Source organism: Budorcas taxicolor, chromosome 11 (genome assembly GCF_023091745.1).
Source record: "Budorcas taxicolor isolate Tak-1 chromosome 11, Takin1.1, whole genome shotgun sequence".
NCBI classification, from domain to species: Eukaryota; Metazoa; Chordata; class Mammalia; order Artiodactyla; family Bovidae; genus Budorcas; species Budorcas taxicolor.
Genome location: NC_068920.1, coordinates 152,526,752 through 152,541,796, shown reverse-complemented (window position 1 = coordinate 152,541,796; position 15,045 = coordinate 152,526,752). Strand labels below are relative to the sequence as shown.

Here is a 15,045-nt window from a genome sequence, read left to right as displayed (position 1 = left end):
TATGAAAAGTCCAATAAGATAATATTAATAATTCATGAAAATGACAGTACTGGGCACATAGTAGGTGCTCAGTGAAACTTCGCTGTGTTTATTATTATCCATTTTACAGATGAGAAAAGCCAGGCTCAGAGAGGTTAAAAGAGTTGCTTGAGATCACACAGTCTCTAAGGGGAGGAGGCACGCCTGGAGCACAGGTCTATGTGGTCACACAGTTCACGTTCAGGCCCTCGCAGTATTCATCATTCCTGCCCCCACGTCACACAGAGGGGACAGGCAACACTTACAGCAGGCACACACACCACACAGCCTCCATCTGCTCCTACGTTTTTTTTATTTTCAGAGATTGATTTGTCTCTTTTCTTTCTTCCTTTCTTTTTTCATTTTGTCTGCACTGGGCCTTCATTGCAGCCTGCGGGCTCAGTAGTCGAGGCACATGGGTTCAGTTGCCCTGTGGCCTGTGAGATCTTAGTTCCCCAACCAGGGATCAAACCTGTGTCCCCTGCATTGGAAGGCAGATTCTTAACCACTGGATCACCAGGCATGTCCCAGCTCCAACTTTTAATACATACATCACACAGCTCCCAGTGCGTATCTGTCACACAGATGTAAATTCATTCAACAGTTACATATAATCTATACCTATTCACCTAGTCAGGCACCCAGCTAGTGCTGAGGGGCCAGCAGTCAGCATGGTGAACTTGGTTCTTGTTCTCACAGCACTTACAGCTCAGGACCTACAACTGTGAACACACACCACATGTAACCTGTGTACCCACAGCCCTGCCATGCACACAGGTCCGCACGGGTAATCCCGCACATACAGCCCCCATGTATGAGTCCCCCACACACCTCTGTGCTGGAGCAGCTGCACATGGTCCAGATAGCACACGTGTCATTCACAGGACTCAGGACATCCACACTACATGTTCCGTATCCAGCTCACACATGAGGTCGTTCACACATGGCTGATGCGCACACCCTCCTTAACTCGTCTCCAGGTATTACACACACCCAGCTTGTGTCGCTCAGGTACCTGTTCCTCTTTCTGCCTCACACGGGCAGCTTGGGAGGCCCAAGGCCAGTCCCTCTAAGTGGGTCCAGAGGGGTGGAGGTCAGGGCTGTGGGGCTTGGACCCCCATCGCAGAGGAGGAAAGGTGGCCCCTGGCTTCACGGCTGGCGGCCAGGAAATTATAGTCGACACCAAACCAAAGCGGCCCCTTCTCAGGCCAGGTAATCAGGCCTTTCCCGGATTCGGCCTGACAGCTTAAATGTTCTAATTCCGCTGCAAGGGGGCCCAGCTCCCCGCTCCGGCCGCAGCTCAGGCCCCGGCCCTCCACGGTAATTGGACCCATGTTTTCATTACCCTGAGATTAGACAGGTCCCCTCCAGGTCCGAGGTGGGGGGACGCCTGCAGCTGCAGGGGAACCATCCCCGGCACGAACGCATTTACCTGATTATGGAGTTTATTTTATAGCAATTGTCCAGAGTGCTGGAGGCCCCATCCCCCCTCCGCCTGCTGCTCCCCTGGCTCCAGAGGCCTCTACCAACCCCTGGACAAGTGGTTTCTGCCTAATGTACTGCCACCTCCCCCGACCCTTCAATCCTGGAGTCTCCCCTCACCCCCCACCCAGAGAGATCCCTCTGCATGGACTGGGTCCCTTAAAAAAAATCATTTGTGAAGTTTGTAGGGAGGCGGGAAGGTAAGAACATTCCAAGAATCTTCTCCTGGGGTACATATAGGGGTAGGATCATACCTCCAGAGCTGTTTCATTTATTCATTCAACAAACAGGTATTCAGGTTCCGTGTTAGTGGCAATGCCATTGGTGGGTGAGGAGGTCCATTCATTCACACAAAGTGGATGCCAGAGAAGAATGTGCATATGGCCACACCTTCCCAGAGATCTTGGCCTAGATGGAGAGACTGGCAATTCTCCCAGCGTATGATTTCTGCTTAGGTGAGTCTGTGAGATGTACAGGATGAAACAGTTAAGAAAGGGGCCCTGGGAGGGAGGCATTCTAAACAGAAGTCACAGCAAGCGCAACAGCCTGCAGAGAGAGAGAGAACCGGATGTGTCTGAGGAACTGAAAAAGTTGATGAAGCTAAAAGTTTAGGGTGTGCAGGGTCAGCCCAGAGACTGGAGTTAGAGTTCCGGTCACAAAGTCAAAGTCACTCAGTCGTGTCCGATTCTTTGTGACCCCATGGACTATACAGTCCATGGAATTCTCCAGGCCAGAATACTGGAGTGGGGAGCCCTTCCCTTCTCCAGGGGATCTTCCCAACCCAAGGATCACACCCAGGTCTCCTGTATTGCAGGCGGATTCTTTACCAGCTGAGCCACCAGGGAAGCCCAAGGATACTGGAGTGGGTAGCCTATCCCTTCTCCAGCGGGTCTTCCTAAGCCAGGAATCCAACCGGGGTCTCCTGCATTGTGGATTCTTTACCAGCTGAGCTATCAGGGAAGCCCTCCTATCACAAAGGGCCTCCCTCAAAATTGTTTTCGTTTTACCCTGAGGACGTGCAAGCCACAGGAGGGTTTGGGGCAGAAGAGGGAGCCATCGTATAGCGCGTGTGAGCCCGCACTGTGTGCCAGGTGTGGCTCTGAACACCTTGTGTGTAGTAACTCATCTTATCCACACATCAGCCCCGTGCGGGTACATACTCCAGGACCTCACTCCCGTCTCCACAGTGCTATAAGCTTCGGTGAGCAAAAGGTCTTACAGACACTTGGTGACCTGAACTAAGGAGGAGACACTATTTTGGTCTTCATTTCACTACCTGGTATGAATATACATTTTGTTGGAAAAAACTGTGAATGAGTTTGATTATGAGCAGTGCCCCCAGGGACTTCCCTGGTGGTCCAGTGGCTAAGACTCCACGTTCCCAGTGTAAGGGGCCTGGGTTCGACTCCTGGTCAGGAAACTAGATCCCGAGTGCTGCCACTAAGACCCAGCACAGCCAGATAAATAAATAAAAATATTTTTTTAAAAAATGCACCAGGCTCATGGGGAGGTTGTACAATATACAGGGTGTATTGTAAAACAGACTAGACTCAGACACGCTCTGATAGCATTCAACTTGATAGATTTTTAGATAAGGGATTCTGGGCTTCTAGTATAATCTTTATTTTACAGATGAGGAAACTATAGAACTAGGTTAAGTATTCAAGAGCACCCAGCAAGACAGAGTCTGACCACCACAGTACACAACACCCTTTTGGCTTTTGATATTCTGAATTGGGGGTCTGGGCCTGCTCCAGAGGTTAGGGGCCCTGGGGTGACGGTCAGGAGCTGACATTGTTCAGCATTCGTTCTGACCTCAGTGGCACCCAGCCCAGTGCCCACAGACACTGTTATCCCATTTCACAGGTGGAGAAACTAAGGATCAGAAAGGGGAGTCAGCTTAGCCAAGGCCCTGTAATGGAGTCGGACACGGGACTCCGGTCTGGAGTGGCCAGAAACCCGCCCTTCGCACTCTCTGGGGACTGGCAGGGGGAGGCACACGCTGGGCCAGGTGGGACTGAGGATATGGACCCCTGTAAGAAGCAGATACACGTCAAGAGCTCCAGGCTGTCAGGCATCAGAGTCCCCGTGCCCTAGTGCCACCCCAGGGACACCCCCACCCCCAGAGCTGCCTCAGCCTCACTTCTGGGCCGTGACTGTGCCTCCATGCCCGGTTCCCTCCAGGAAGCCTTCTCTGGCAGGCGGATTCTTGACCACTGAGCCACCTGGGAAGCTCTCTGCTCCTGACACCTACTCTTATCTGCCTGTGCATCACTGACTCTCAGCAAGTCCCTATCCTCTGACCATGCCCCCACCACCACCTGAGACTTCCCTTTGGGATTTTGCATTTTGCATCCTTCCTGAGCACTCCTGAGCGCTTCATGGCTCCCTGGTTCCTCTTACCTCCATGCCCTTTCCTGTGCCATTCCTGACACCTGGCAATCCTTCCCCCAGCCCCCCTTGTACAGGTTTCGATTTTACGATTCATCTGTTATTTCTGCATTCATTTATCCATAACAAATGCTTTACCATGTGTCTACTCTGTATCCAGCTCTGGGCCAGGTACTTTCACAGAAGTCACCAATCCTCATGCCAGCCTGCCAAGGGCAAGAGTGTTATCTGCATTTTATGGAGGAAGCAACTGGGGCTCAGAGAGGTTAAGTCACTTGCCTGAGACAACCTGGCTGGCAAGCGGCAGAGCTGGGATTTGGCACCGACCTGCCAGCCTCTGGAGCCCAGCCTTCTCCTTGCTGTCCTGCGTGTACTAAGGCAGGGAGTCAGAAAGCAGGGCCATCAGAGGAAAGCAGGCCTCTGTGCCTGGGTGAGAGACAGGTGAATTTGGAAAGAAGAGGAGGTGGCAAGGTGGGTGCAGACCAGATTTCCACTGGGGTGAGGGGACCAGGTTCATTCTATGAGGAAGACCTGGAGGGAAGATCAGCAGTTGTGGAGTTGCCATGTGGGGAGCCTGACACAGACAGCAGCTGAAAGATGGGGGTCTGGATAGAATGACCCCCATCTGCTTGGGGAGTCAGCGAGAGACTTCCTTAACCCTGCTGCCCCCACCTCCCAGCAACCCCCTACCCGCCCCCGCCACCGCCAAGCAGCAGCAGAACAGCTCTGCGATGCAAGAGAGATGACCGCTTTCCTACATCCTTGCCCCGGAGGGAAAATGAATGGCCCAACCTGGTCAGTGCAGAAGGTTCTGAAAAGTTCAGAAACCAACTCCCACCCCAGACCTCTTCCTTCCAGCGGCCACAGCTCTAAGGGAGACAGCCTCAGGGGCTCGCAGATCTAACAACCTCAGCAGCTGAGAGCAAGGAGCAGATGCAGCCTGGCAAAAGGACCAGGCAGCCAAGGGCAGAGAGAGAAAGGGGAGGAAGGGATCCAGAGACAGAGGGACAGACTCAAGGCTGAAGACAGAGAGAGCTGGCGGGGTGGGGTGGGGGGAGTGCACACAGAGCTGCAAATAGAAAGAGGAGCCCGGGGAGGCTGAAAAGCAGCAAAGGTCAAACACACAGGCAGTGAGAGACAGATCCCTTCAGCTGGAGAAGAAGGCGCCTCCGTCACTGTGCACAGAAGGACAGGATGGCCAGGAATGGCCCTCAGGGGCAGCAGCCTGGGACTGCGTCTGGAGGCTCTGGCCTCACGCTGTGTGGCCCTCTGCCCTACCTTCCCCTCTCTGGACCGCAGTGGTCCCAGCAGTCACATGGGAGCCATACGGGGCTCCTCTACTTCCATTCAGATTCTTGGATCTCTCTAACCCCAGTCTGGGAAGCTGAGGGCCGTGACCGGCAGGGGCCTGAGCCTGGGGCTGCTGCAGCACCGTGGCTCTGGCTCTGCCCATTTCGAGGTTCGTTCCTGTCCATGATAAAGACTGAAGCTGGGGTCACATCCCTGATGGGACAGGAACATGACCACTTGTGAACCCACCTGCCTCTCCGGGCCCCTGCACCCTGCACTCTGTGTGCCATGTCTGTGTACAAAGGAGCTTTGAAAAAGAACCTGCCTGGAGGAAGTGAGGCTTGAGACACACAGACCTCTGTCCTGGCAGACCCTCAGGCCCAAACTTTCCTTTCCCTTCCTGGTTCTTCCCCCCAAGAGAGGTACACAGCTGTTAGCCTTGGGTTCCCTGACCACACACAGCTTACTCCCTATGTTACCCTTCAGCCTCATGCCTGGTATTGAGTCCAGGCCTGGACATTGACCGATGACAGCCACTGGGAACATCTGGAAGACAGCTGGGAGGAGACGCTGCAGGAGGTGAGAAGCCAGCCCGAAACAAGGGGCCGCAGCAGAGCACAGTCCCCACTGCGGACTCTCGGGTGTCAGGGGGCAAGGGAGCAGAAAGAACGGTGGGCCCAGAGTATGCGGTGAGGTCCACCTGTCAGCAAGGGGCCGAGTAAGCCCGACCAGTCTGGTAGCAGGTAGGGAGCTCTTCGGCCCAAGGAAAGAACAAGCATAGGCTATGAGATGCGTCCCCAGAAGGATTCGGTCACCGGATATAAGAGAGACTGGGGGCTTTCCAAGGCCTAGTTCTGAGACTACCCTGCCCCTCAGCCAAAAAAGGACAGACATCAAGAAAGTGCTGCAAGGGCCACTGGCCCAGGCTCCCAACTCCCCTGTCTGCCTTTTATAGACTTTTGTTGCTCATCCACACGGCCAGCCATAGTTGGAGCCCTCCAGGAGAAATGACATGATGACTGTAATAATAATGCTATTAATAATAACAATAGCAGCAGCAGCCTTCCTTGGGTCAAAGCTAACATTTACCAGGAATGCACCGTTAAGGTCCTGCTAGTTGTAAAAAAAAAATATTGTAACAGGTCCACACCAGTTGTCAAGTAGCCACCAGGCATCCTGAGTGGGCCCCTCCCCGCCCAGCTGCCGGGGCTGAAACTCCACATTCCGTTCTCTGCCGGGCTCTGAGCATCCCCGTGCCTCAGCTTACCTGCAAGAACATCATCTGAAGGGGGTGCGCCTCCTAGACCTCGGCATGCCCCCTCCTCCCAGGCCCCTCTCCGGAACCTGAGGTCCCCCCCAAGCCCTGGCTCCCTCCCAGACTGGTGCGAGTGCCCGCCTCCTCCGGGGCCCTCTCTGCGGCTGCAAACCCAGCTCATTTGCATGTGGATCGTGCCTGCCACCATGGGTGCTGAGGTCAATTGAAACTCAAGAAAAGAGAAGAAATTTATGCAAAACTGTTGATTGCATTTGTATGTAATGAAATCATCCAATATTCATCTGACTATAGAATCTAATCTGAGAAGAGAACTGAAGGACATGAGTGTCACTGCAAAACCGTAATGAGCCACTGTAGTGATTAAAAAAGCTCTTGAGCCTTCTGAAAATCCAGGCAGAAATAGCGTCTAATCAACTCTGAATATAGGAGGCGAGATTGGGCTGGCGCGTTGCGCACGGCCCGCCGAGGGGCTGGGGGTGCACAGTAAACCCTGGCGGCCGTGGTCTGTGGGTGCCAATCGCCCGGCCACAATCAGCCAAGTCCTCGGTGCACAAAGCAATCGCCGCCTCTCGCCTCGCAGAAGAAGCCCAATCATCGCTGTTGTGAAGAGCAGCTCCAGGCTTCTGTATCCACCTCTAGACTTGGCCAAAGGCCTCTTCTGGGTTCCTTTTGCTTCCACCCTGGGAGGCAGGGAGGGTTTGGGAATCTGGGACACACCTAGGGCCCAGCCAGCCCAAGGAAGGCAGAGGCTCTGTGTTTGGCACTGAAATGTCACTTCCTCCAGGCAGCATTCCCTGACTACCCCTTGGAAACTGGCAACCCCCTCACCAAACCTAAACACACAGGGCACTCCCCTTATCCCTGCTTTGTTTTCTTTCATAGCACTTAGCTCTACCTGGCCTTCTGTTACTTCTTTATCTCTCTAACTTTCCCCCTTCTCAAGTAGACTGAAAGCTCCATGAAGGCAGGGACTTTGCGGTTGTTTGTTCACCACTGTGAGGGGGTGGGTGAGAACCATGCCTGACATGTAGTAGCTGCTCAGTAAATATTTGTCACATGAATAAATCAGTTTCAACAAGGAGCCAAATCTATTTATTCAATCATTCAGCAAATACTTACTGAGTATTTGGCACTTACAATTACTGGCACTTACAGCATATGTCAAGCTTTGTTCTGGCGCTAAGCCTGTATTGGTGAATAAGACTGCCCACTTGGAGCTCATGTCTGGGCAGAAAACAAGCACTGAGGATGCTGTGTATAATCAAATGGGATGGTACAGTCCTAGGGACAGACTGCTGGCTGTGAGGAACGGCCAACGGAGGGTATGAAGGCCATCTGGGGAGTTAAGGGGAGGCTGCCTGGAAGCGGTGACATGAGGTCTAAAGGATGTATAGGAGCTAGCCAGGCAAGGTCGGGTCTGGAGTGCTCCCAGGCAGGGGGAATGGCATGTCTCTGATGTGACAGGCACATGTGGGCACCTAACAGGAGTCACAGCCAGAGGCGGCTGGAGCCAGAGCCAAGGAGAGCCTGCTGTGAGATGGGGTTAGACAGACAGTCCAAGTTAAACCTTGCAGTCAAGATCTGGGGGTGAGAATCTGGGCCTTTTCCCTGGAGGCAATAGAGAGCTGTGAAGAGGAGCAGAATGATTTGCATTTTGAAGGGTTTACCACATGGACAATGGGTCAGAGGGGCCTCCACCATAATGAAAGAACGAAGGAGGTGATTCAGTTATCCAGGCAATGGGAAGCTACAGGGCTCTTGAACCGAGCCACAATGGCAAAGGCTGGATGATTAAGATGATTAATCTGGTTTTTAAAAAGTATTTATTTACTTGGTTGCGTTGGGTCTTAGCTGCAGCACGGACAATCTCTATTGCTTCATGCAGGATCTTTCATTGTGGTGCATGGGCTTAGCTGCTCCTCAGCCTGTGGGATCTTAGTTTCCCCTTAAAGGATTGAACCCACATCCTCTGAATGGCAAGGCAGATTTTTAACCACTGGACCACCAGGGAATTTCCACTGGAAGGGAAACCTGGTGGGAGGCAGAAGTCAGCCTGGCGGTCAAACATCCATCCATCCATCCATCCATCCATCCATCCATCCATCCATCCATCCATTCATCCATCCATCCATCCATTCACTCATTCATTCATGTATGTGCATGCGTGCTAAGTCACATCAGTCGTGTCTGACTCTTTGCAACCATATGGACTGTAGCCTGCCAGGCTCCTCTGTCCAAGGGATTCTTCAGGCAAGAATACTGGAGTGGGTTGCCATGCCCTTCTCCGGGGGATCTTCCTGGCCCAGGGATCGAACCCACGTCCCTTATGTCTCCTACATTGACAGATGGGTTCTTTACCACTAGTGCCACGAGGGAAGTCCATTCATTCATGTATTCCACATTTAACAGATATCTCTGTGTGGACAACAAATTCCACATTCTAATTTATTGCTTCCAGTCTGCTCCAGGTTTGGCTACCAAGTTAACTATTATTAAAATGAACTCTAAAGTTTGGGGTCAATAGATTCTGAGAACCCATAGGACTCTGTGGGTCATGAGTCACTTGCCTAATTTAGGCCTTAAATTCCTGGTCACAACAAACAGGGAACCAAGCAAGATGGTCTCCAAGGACCCTCCCTGCTCCCGAGACCCTACAGTTTTATGTCCCCTGAAGACATAATGACATAGCAGATGAAAAAGCCTCCTAAATGGTAGACTGCCGTGGGCAATCTGGGGCTGGAGGATGGGTAAGTGGTCAGGAACTCTGAGGTCAAATCCCAGCTCTGGCACTCACTTGCTATGCTGTTAATGGATGAGTTCTTCCCCCTTTCGTACAACGAGGGAGCTGCCTGGAAGTAAGGAGACCTCTGCATCCCCGACACCTAGACCTGAGACTGGAGTCCCAGCACAGCCATCCCGCGACTGTGAGCAAGTCAGCCTTCCAGAGGCCTCCCCTGTAAAACAGGGGCTATTGTGAGAATTAAATTAGCTGACACAGCTTGGCATAGAGGAGTCACTCAGTAAATGGCACTGCTGTGACGGATGGAATCACATCTGCCCAGATGGGTGGGCCAGGACTGGCGGCCTTCCTGTCAGCTCTACAACAGCTCCATTGTACCAGCAATTCTGAGATTCACTGGCTGGAACTAGCGGGAAGTTTAGTGAGTAGATTTGGGTAGAAGGAGCCACATGCATCAGTGGGGGCATGGGAGTGGGGACTCTGTCGTAACTCTAGCTTGTGGCTTTGCTAGCAGTGTCACCACGAACAACCAGTTGATGATGGTCGGGTGATTTTCTGGTCACAGTAAACAAGTTTACCTCTCTTCTTTCCTGAATATACATATATGTGTGTATAAGCCACCCCACACTGTATGTAGATCCTAGTTTCCCGACCAGGGATCGAACCTGTGCTCCCTGCAGTGGAAGCACAGAGTCCTAACCACTGGACCACCAGGGAGATCCTCTGAATATTTCTGAATGGCAGCTGCTCCCGTCTCTAGATCCCCATTCTGGAAGCCATGCTTTGACTGTCAGGACCCACCTCCCATCCCCCAGCACCGATCATGCGTTGGATCTGAGATGTGAATAGAGCTTGGTGGGTTGCCTCCTTCAGGGATGTGAAGGAGGGTGAGGTTCAGTCTCACAGCTACCCCGGGTTTCGTGCAAGTCCCATGTGGAAGACTGTCCACGGGAAACGCAGTCACAACGGGAAACACAGGAGGGAGAGCACTGAGAGCCTTGAGAGCTTGGCATGGGGAGAGGGGTGGGGAGACAACATCTGATTGAGGGGTGGGTTCCTGGATCTGGATCTGGAGGGTAACTAGGATGTCTCTGTCTCGAAAAAAAAAAAAAAGTTAAGTACAGAAAGAAAAAAAAAAGCAGAAAAGGTAACAACCACCTCAACCACTTCTATTTTTACAACCCCAAGTTACCATACTGTCAACTTTTCAGCTGTATTTATACACAGAAGATGACATTAGGTGCCTTTTAAGCCACCCCCCTACCCTCCACCCCCCACCCAAGTAGCAATCTACTGTTATGAATTTAGGAAGTCTCCCCTCACAACCCTCTCTTTAAAAACACAGCTTTATAATGCAAAATAAAGACAAGCATAATTTTAAAAATAAATGCTTTGTGTTCGAGTCATTCTAATTTACATGAATGGTGTCACACTGTTCATATGACTGTCTGCTTTCTGCACTGCCTATTACATGCTGAGGGGGCCCAATGCTTACGGAAACATATGGCCCTGACTCGCTGCACTGGATGGATGCACCACATTTATTTATCCCTGGAATGGGTTAGGGTTTCCATGGATGCAGATAATCAAGGGGCAACATTCGAGGCAGAGAGAGCAACAGCATCAAAAACATGGGGATAGAGAGGCTGGGGCTCCATCTGAGGGCTGGCAGGGGTCCAGGGTCGGGGAGCACAGGGCATACAGGGTGGTAGGGGGCTGGGGGAGGCCCCATGCCTCAGGCCCCAGGCCAGGAATCTGCAGTTGGCATGCTGGACATCTGGGACTGTGGGGACAGCCCCCCTCCCTTAGAACCACTGCACTGGCCCCACAATAATTCCACTTATCCACTCTCCAAGTCCTCCCTGGGGAGGCCTCTGTTACTCTTTCCATTAATTGTCTCATTAATGACCCACTGAAGTCAAGTACCCATTGTTCTCCAGGGCAGGGGCAGCCTCGCTGGCTTTCTTCCCCCGGGGGATTTGTAAACGTCTTTCCTTCCCCTGCTTTCCTTTGGCAGGCGAGCTTATCTGTCCCCGCAGCCCTGGCCCAGGGTCGCTGCGGCCTCTTCCTTCACCCACACCCTGTGCTGCAGACCTGGGCCCCCACCCCCAAGGCTGCCCGCCGGGCTCTCTCTCCTGTGTCTGCCTCACTCAGCCTCCATCTAGGTATTTGTCTCTTTCCATTCGTTTTTCTTTTTTTTAAACCTCTATTTCTCTCCCCGATTTCTGTCGCTTTCTCTCTTTGTATTTCTCTAGCTCCCTCTGTGTCTGTGTCTCCTCTTTAGGAATGCCTGGTAACTGTCTCGCTGCCACCATCAGCTGCTCTCTGGGACCGTCTCCTGCTTCCACCTGCTGCCTCTACCTGCGCTTGTACATGAGTGCCTGCTTGTATCTCTTTGTGTCTGAGTCTGCCTCCCTCCCTCCGGCCCTGCGTGCATCTCTCTGTCTCTGTCTTGTCTCCCTCTCTCCTCTCTCTGACTCACCTCTCCCTGCCCTTCCCTCCTCCCTCGCGGGACTCTGAACCCTGATGATTGACTATTGTCCTGTTCCAACCCCTGCCTCACCGTCACTGCTTGTTCACCCACCGGGTCCCCGACACCCACACAGGTCAAACCGCCCCCTTCGCTTCTCTCCCTGGTTACAGCTCTAGCCTCGTGGGGATGACAGCCCTGGGGACGTCAGCTCTAAGAGTAGGCGAGGTCCTACGGCTCCCACTTTGGGATTCAAGCATCTGTACAGTTAGAAAAAATTGAGGGGAGCAACAGAAGGTGACCAACTTTTTATTTTTCTAAAGGAGGATTTTTTTTTTTTAGAATCACCAACTGCTTATCGTTCCATTAGAGAAAGAATATATTAACACCAATAACAGAAGTAGGAAGAGGAAGATGTTAAGAATGCAGATGAGTCTTTTAGTTAAATAATTTTGTGGAAATGTTTGCTACATTGCTTTTATTTTCCCCCAAATGGGTCAGCATGTCGGGGAGCACCAGGGATTCTCTGGCTATGTTTCAAACTTGAAAGCACTGATCTCGTCTAAGCCTCTCCTTGGGACTCCTGGGGAAGTGGAGGAGCCTTTATTGAGGACACGTGTTAGTCACTCAGTCACGTCCTACTCTTTGCGACCCTATAGACTGTAGCCTGCCAGGCTCCTCTGTGCATGGCATTCTCCAGGCCATAATACTGGAGTGGGTTGCCATGCCCTTCTTTGGAAAGGACAAAACTGGGACAGGACCTGTGCGTTCTCTCTGGCCACTTCAGCACCTCATAAGACCTTTCCAGCCCCTCTGGTCTCTTAGTTAAAATAACGTATTGCGGGACTTCCGTGGCAGTCCAGTGGTTGAGAATCTGCCTTCCAATGCAGGGGACTCGGGTTCGATCCCTGGTCAAGGAACGAACATCCCATATGACGTGGGTGGGGGAGCTGAGCCCGAGTGCCGCGACTACTGAACGTACCGCAACTAGAGAAGCCCTCGTGCGGCAACAGAGATACCACGTGCTGCAACTGAGCTCCGACACAACCAAATTAATTAACTGCTCGATTTAAAAAAATAGCGTATTGAGGCAGCCTGGCTAAGACTCCCTGTGTTCTAAGTCTTCCTCCGGTCTGCCTCTTTGAACAAATAATTTCACCTCTCTCTGCTTGTTTCCTCAGTCTTAAAAGGAGCAAAATAATAGTTTGTAGAGTTGCCTGATACACAGCAAAAACCCAGGACTTGTTGTTTTCCTTGTCAGCCAAGAGCGGGTGACTTTAGCCGAGGCTAGAGCCTGGAGGGGAGAGAAACCACGTGCCCGGGCCGCTGGGGGCAGTTGAGAGACCACATCCGGGGTAGGAGTCAGCCTTTGGAGGAGCCACCGCGCTGCAGCCTTTTGGGACTTGGTTTCCCTGGTGGCTCAGATGCTATAGAATCTGCTTTCAATGCAGGAGACCTGGGTTCAATCCCCAGATTGGGAAGATCCCCTGGAGGAGGGCATAGCAACCCACCCCAGGACTCTTGCCTGGAGAATTCCATGGACAGAGGAGCCTGGCAGGCTACAGTCCACAGGGTTGCAAAGAGTCAGACACGACTGAGCGATTAAGCGCACACACACACCCCAGGGAGACCACTTTGGAGTTCAGGGGGCCAAGGGCAGCCTGGGATTAGGGAAGAAACCTTTCCCCCTTTTCTTCCCCACCCATCACGCGCAGGCACCCCAAGTCCAGGATCCAGCACTCTTATCACCGAAGCTGACATTCCAATAGGAATACAGGAGCCCCCCCGCCCCCCAAGTGGCATTCCTGGTAACGGTGCCATCAAGGGGGCCTGAGTGGGAGAGGAGTGTGGTGGGTACCAGTGACCATGGACATTCGGGAGGAAGCTGCTAGGAGATGTTCAGAAATTTCCAAGGCTGACTCCGTGGATGAGGCTGGAGATCTGAGTAAGCAAGTGAGTGATTAGAGAAACTCTGGGTTACGATGCAAAGGGACTTCATGTGTATTCAAGTCCTGGCAGGTCTGTTACAACTGGATACCTGCTCTGCGCCCGGCACTACGTTAGTCAGGGGGCCAAAAGTTAAAAAGCACAGGGCTTCTTTTCAAGGGAATTACCCAGAACTCATCTAATGGCAGTGCTGCTCTGCCTCCGAGGCAAGGCCAGAGATCTCAGCAAGGCCAGTCCGGGACACGTGCCACATCTGTTCCTGGGTTTATACCCCTCAAAGTGCACCCAGAAAGGAAAGCAGAGTCAGAAATGACAGGACTTATGACTGGATGAACGGGGTGAGGGAGGCGGAGCCCAGGTGGCTCCCAGTGTCCTGGCTTGGCACCTGAGTGGAAGTGGTGCCATTCTGAGAGGAAATGCAGGAGGAGAGCAGGCATGGGGGGCAAGAGCAATCCAGGTGGGGCCGTGGAGTTCCGGTGCACGAGGAACATTCAAGCGGGGACGCTACTTGTAGGGCTACTTGTAGCACATGTAGGGCTAGGGGGGAGGAGGAACAGGTAGATAAATACATGGTTTTGAGACTTCTCTGATGGTCCAGGGGTTAAGAATCTGCCTTGCTATCGATGTATGGCAGAAATGAAACCAATATTGTAAAGCAATTATCCTTCAATTAAAAGTAAATAAATTTTTTAAAAAATCTGCCTTCCAAAGCAGGGTTCAATCCCTGGTCAGGGAACTAAGGTCTCACATGCCACTGAGCAACTAAGCCTGCACGCTGCAACAAAAGCTTCTGTACAACCCAAGTTAAGACCCGAGGCAGCCAAATGAATTTTAAACTAATTTCTTTTAAAGAAATGAATAGGTTAGTGTAAGGAAGGACATGGGACCATGGCTTTTGAAGGCCAGATAGAAATTCTGCCTACTGGGTGGGGTAGGAATTTAAAGGAGCATACATCAGGGCAAAGGAAATAGCCCGAGACAAGACATGGAGGTAGAAGAAAGCGGCACAAAATTTCAGAAACGCTATCATTCCACTCAGCATAACCACTGGCTGCCTTAGCGGGGTAGCTGTGGGTGGTGTGTCATAGCTAAAGAGAGAGACTGCAGAAGTTACTGGATGCCAGGGAGAAGAGTCTGACCATAATTCAGCAGCCAATGAGGAGCCATTGAAGGTTTGGGGACAGAAGAATGAAAGGATCAAGGCTATGTTTCAGGTTGATCTGACCTACCACCACAGGAAGGATGAAAACAGAGACCACAGGAGAGGGAGAGGAGAGGCAAGGACCATCACTCATTTGTTCTTGCAACAAACGGTGACTTCCTCTCTGCAGAGGCAACCCTTTTCCATCTAACGCGAAGGGTTTCAACACCAAACCAGCTTTTGTTAACACTGCACAGAAAGAAAAAAAAGAGTAAGTGGGTTCTACTAAA

General features: G+C 52.0%; 1 non-coding gene across 1 annotated transcript; it reads right to left on the bottom strand.

Moving 5' to 3' along the window:
• Positions 1-9,841: 9,841 nt before the first annotated feature.
• TRNAG-UCC (transfer RNA glycine (anticodon UCC)) lies at positions 9,842-9,914 on the bottom strand. Its single transcript has one exon. It is a non-coding gene; the product is annotated as a tRNA-Gly (tRNA).
• Positions 9,915-15,045: the final 5,131 nt, after the last annotated feature.